Below are 6,115 nucleotides of genomic sequence, written 5' to 3' on the forward strand. Positions count from 1 at the left end.
AGAAACACCAAACAATCTTCAGATTCTGCACAATAATATCATTGGTCACAACTACGCTAATAATTCTATAACTTTTAAAATACTCATCTAAAAAATCTAAATTTTTTCTGGTATCTAGAAAACATCAAGTTATATAAATTTTTTATATTATGCTTCTCCAAATTCCATGTAAAAGAGCATCAAATTGTCTAAACAATCTTTATGTTTTTTGCATAAATACTATTGAGCACACCTATAGAAATATGATCATATCTCACAATTTACATGGCTAAAAATTTGGAACTTTTCCAGATTCAAGGATAACATCGTCATATATAACTTTCTTATATAAATCGCAATCTAAAACAGAACTTATAATTATGAAAATAATCAAAAATTGTTCAAGGGCTGAACAAAAATCCTGTCCGCGTCACCTGCGTCTAAAAATTTATAATTTGCAGGATATTGCTCCAAAAATTCTGAAATTTGGCAACAAGCTAAAAAAGACCTCTATCTACAATTTTTCTATTATAATCTTCCGAATTCCATCTCTAGATCTCCAAAATAAATTAGGGATCTTCACTGTGCTAACACGAACTTTCTACATTTTATCCTCAAAATAAAATAAAATCAATTCTCCCCAAACCCTTGCCCTAACTAGTAACATATCACAAACAAGCATAAGAAACAGCAATAACAAAATAACTAAGAACCTTACCTCAACAATAACAGTGAAACAAAATTCGTGACGATGAGACCCTCTCTCTCTCTCTCTCTCTCTCTCTCTCTCTATCTATCTATCTATCTCTTTTCCCTAAACACTGATCTAAAACCAGAGAAGCTGAATAAATGGCTAGGGTTTTGAAACTAAAAAAAAGAAATTAATGGCTAAGATTAAAAGTAAAACCAATGGCAAGGATTAAAAGATAAAAGCAATGGCTAGGATTTGATTAAGGGGTGAGGATCACAATCTCCCCTCCTTTAAAAGAGTTTAGTCCTCTAAACTCAAACTTTAACCATCGAAGCAGACTTCTAGTAAGATTCAGACGATGAAAAAGTTTGAACGTCATCAAATTAGCTGATAAAATTCACAAACAAACGGATTCAAGCAAAACTTGACTAATGATACTTCTAAGGGAGATGGTCACAACAAATAAATAATAAACCAATCTTTGGTTTCCTCTATTAAACATCAATCTGAGCATATATTATCAAGTGTTTATTATCATCTGACTTCAAAAGAATTTAAAACTGCAAATACATTACCATCATTGCAATCCAACAAACCTTAATTAAAATTCCCAATCCATGTATCACTCCATGGATGTGATGACTAAATCAAACAAGTTATAAAATACTAAAATGTCATCAGTTTCTTTCTCATCCACTGGAAATACATATTGCCTACTAAATCACAAGACATGATTTATCATATATCTAATTTTACAACCAACAAGCATTTATGAAAAAATGGATAACATTAAAATTATACACATACTCAAGTCCAACAATATCATGGCACTCATAATTTTTCCTGATTAACTGGAGATCAAATGCCTAATAGAACCAGCAAAAAATCATAAGTCAAAAATTCACTGTATATAAATAGGAATATAAGAGATTACTCATTTTGGAAACAAGTAGCCTTGACAAAAATTCCCAGCTCAATAAATATCTTTTGCCTTACTAACATCAATAATGCAATAAATTTATCATTACATCAGCAATCATAAAGTATTCACAAACCTTAAATTTGATTGATTTCATTTTTTCCCCTCAAATCGATATTATAGCAGTACTTTAACTTGACATATCTCATGATTCCTATTTAAAAATGATTTAGACCCACCAAGATACAATGTGACCAAGTTTCATAATATTCTTAGCTTTTCTCAAATTATGACATCAATATAAATCTCACTCAATTTAGCACATTTATATTCTAGGTTAGTCTTACACGATTATGAATATCTTACAAACTACACATCTAATCGTAGAAATATTTTAAGAAAAAGTAGTTAAGAGCATATGGGACAAGTTCTCTATAATGCACTTTGGCTAAATCTTCCTCTACAATCGTGAAAAATAACATTTAATCTTCAAGTCCTGCATAACAATAATATCTGGAGTAGACCCAATTATAACAGAATATCTCTTAGGATACACATCTAATAAATTCAAAATTTCGCAGGTAGATAGCTATGGATAAATGCCACAATTCTCTAGTCTTAAACTTCCCCAAATTCTATATCTATAGTCTCTGAATTTGGACAAAATTTTAGGCAACTCAAATCAAAATCTTGAAAGTCAAAATACTTATGCTTCAATGTATAACAATACAAGAACTCAACTCTAATCATTTTTTTTTCTCCCAAATCATTTTATCTGCAAATTTCTAAAATCCCTTATTCTCTTTATATCAAATAGCCATATCAAGCAATTTCCAATACAATGCAATCCTACAAGATCAAATGACAAATTTTAACCAAACAAAAATATATTTTCCCTCAATTCAAATTGTCAAAATAAATACTATAACACGCAATTTTAGACAATGAGTTTAAGTAAAAAGCAAGTAGAGGAACATAAGATTGTCAATCCATAAACTATGAAAGTCCAAGAAAATTAATGCATGGAGGTAATTAATGAAACATGTTATTAATTACCAACAGTACATGACCACAAGATTTTCTTTACCATGACCAACAGTACAAGATTTCCAAAACACCATGTCAGTAACAGAAGATAATCAAAGACAAAAGCTCGAAGATGCAAATCAAAGCTACAGGTTAGGTCAAAACTGGAACTAAGGCCAACTATATTCTGCTACACATAAATCCGACAAAAAGAAGGGCATAATAGCAACCAATTAATAGGAAATATATTCCCATTGTAATTTGACATTCTAGGTTCAAGCTTCCATAACACTATGGGATTCAACTTTCTATCTGGCACACTAATGTCATCAAAATTTTACTAAATCTCTCTAATACCACAAAATTTGTCACGCCACAAACCCAGCTCGCGAAATCTGGTGCGCCGACAAATGGCCGCACACCTACAAGAACGAGACCGAATAGGCATGCAAGGACTCAAAACTTGATTTTTAAAGCGGTGATCTATTAAACTCATGATCTCAAAAAAAATTGAACAATAGATTATGAGCTTGACAGCCTAGTAAGCACCCACTAAAAATTATAGGGATCATTTACAAAAAATAATAAATTATCAAAATCAAAATCAGAAATCAAATTTATTTCAGATAAACACAGATGTAAAAAAAAACATATAGGTCCCGCAAACAACTATTGCCAAAACAAAATAACAGAACTCATATATTTACCTTCGGTGTCCCGATCCAGAATTATCAGAACTCATATTTTTACCCATCGGTGATCCGAGAAAGATTTATCAGAGGTCATTATTCTTCACAGAAGGAAAGCGGTTGGAAACTATAGTTTCTATATCAGAGTACATGTGGACACGGTCAGTGTTTAACCCATAGTGATAGGGTTATTGCAAAGTTAGTTTGGAGACTATGAGTACTGTGTCAAAATATTTCATATTCACATAACAATAAATTGTCAAATTCATATTTGGCAAAATGGAAGTAATTTGCAATCGCATGATCCCATTTTTATCATATCAAAATAAACCAGTTATTTTAATCCAAACATGAAATAATTTAAACAAATAATAATAATAATTAATCAGAAATTAACTAAAAGATATCTGAAATTCAGAATTGAAGTAATACATATTTAGATAAGATGTCTAAACTTTAGAACTTAAATAATCTGAATTTAAATAGATATTCAAACCTTTCAGATAATTCTAATCCAAAATAAAATATCACTAACTCAAAATTTCAAAAAATTTAAAATAATTATGAAATAATAATAAATAAACAATTCAAAATATAACTCAAAATAATCAATATTTTTCTCAAAAATTCCAAAAGTTCACAAAACTAGAATTTTCAAGTATATACATATAATAGGATTTATATGTGGGATACTTACCTGATTAACGCCCAAAAATACTCCCAAACCTTACACCTTTGGCATGTCCTATATTTGGAAAGAAATCCTATTAGCTTTCAAATAACAAATCGAGGCTAACAATCAATAGTATTAAAAAAAAAAGATTTTTAGAAGGGTACAATAGCAATTACCCACTCTAAAAGCCATATCAATAATTCCAACGTGATCAATGAGTACTAAAACTATCATAACTTCACATACACTTTTCCCAATCACAAAGTTCAAAATTCAAGGAAAAATAGACACCGAACTCTATGACATATCCGTAATTCAGACAACTTAAAATACTACACAATTTATAACATTCAATTGAATATCCAACTATTACTGCAGCCTTGTAATTCAGACGTATTCCTTTCAAATATTATATAAATTTTCAAAAGCAATAATATTTTACATGCAGTCAAATAACCCAGTAATGCATCACTTTCTTATTGTATTCCATACTATATTCAATATCCAAGACCATGAAAAGTACCAAACAAACTTCAGATGCTGCACAGTAATATCATTGGGCACAACTACACTAATAATTCTATAACTTTTAAAGTTCTCATCCAAAAAATCTAACTTTTTATAGGTATCTAGAAAACATCAAATTATATAATTTTTTTATATGACTCTTCTCCAAATCCCATATACAAGACCATCAAATTGTCTAAGAAATTTTTATGTTTTATGCAAAAATAGTATTGAGCACACCTATAGGAATCTGATCATATCTCACAATTTACATGGCTAAAAATTCTGAACTTTTGATCTCTTCCAAATTAAGTCTCTAGATCTCCTAAATAAATTAGGGATCTCTACTGTGCTAACATGAACTTTGTGAATTTTATCCTCAAATTAAAATTAAATCAATTCTGACCAAACCCTAACCCTAACTAGTAACATGCCACAAACAAGCGTAAGAAAGAGCAATAACATAATAACTTGGAACCTTACCTCAACAATAACAGTGAAACAAAATTCATGATGATGAGACCCTTCACCCGTCCTCGTCGCCGACACCACTTGTAAAAAGGAAGATAAAGAGATAAGGCAAGTCTCTCTCTCTCTTTCTCTCTCTCTCTCTCTCTCTCTCCCTAAACAGTAATCTAAAGCCGAAGAAGCTGAAGAGACGGCTAGGCTTTTGAAACTCAAAAAAAACAAAATTAATGGCTAAGATTAAAAGGCAAAACAAAGGCTAGGATTAAATGATAAAAGTAGTGGCTAGGATTTGATTAAGGGGTGGGGCTCATAGAGGCCAGCGCCTCTAACATCAACATACGGATGGCAGGGTCATTAAGAGTCAACAATCTATGCCAATAGCCCACCGACAATAGCTCCTTGACCTCATCGGCCATATCATCAGATAACTAAATCTCCCTGAGTGCACTCAAGTTCAAGAATCATGTCTGTCCGAACTTGAGTTTCGAAAGCCTCTTAAACCAAGCTTGGTGCTCGAGAATCATGAATTCCATAAGCTCTGGCTCAGGGGAGTTCTCTCTAGGATGTTTGCCAGCCGCTTTCTTTTTTCAAGGAGCCATATCTGTGAAAATTGAATAGAGAATTGATTAAATAAACTCACAAAACAATACTGAAGAAATCCACACGATCATGTGGAAATTTCACATGCTCATGTAGATCCACGGGGTGTGAAAACCGCATGACCACTATGTAAAAATCCACAAATACATTAAAAATTTGCTCAAAACTCACTCTAAACCACACACCAACAATTTTAACATACAAATGAAGTAACATTCACCAGTTCAATCGAATGAAATCATGTATGTTGAAAGGAATAGAGAAATAGGGCTTACTCGATGTAACTCAAGATGAAAGACTCCTGGAATACGTACCGCAACAACCTAGAACCCCTATATATAGACCAGAAGGGGTCGAGAGTGAAGTAAAAGAGACGCTGATTGTTTGAAGTTGAAGAATCCAAGGGGCATGAGCGCTTTATGCGCTGAAACGTCACTTCACCGCTCACATCCACACATGGGCGCTGCGGTGGTTCACTCCACGCCCGCCAAAAGGGCTCCATGTGGGAGCTTCACGCGGCGTATTACCACGCCCCATGGGCCGCTTTCGAGATAGCACATCTT

The sequence above is a fragment of the Dioscorea cayenensis genome, chromosome 20 (assembly GCF_009730915.1).
Source record: "Dioscorea cayenensis subsp. rotundata cultivar TDr96_F1 chromosome 20, TDr96_F1_v2_PseudoChromosome.rev07_lg8_w22 25.fasta, whole genome shotgun sequence".
NCBI classification, from domain to species: Eukaryota; Viridiplantae; Streptophyta; class Magnoliopsida; order Dioscoreales; family Dioscoreaceae; genus Dioscorea; species Dioscorea cayenensis.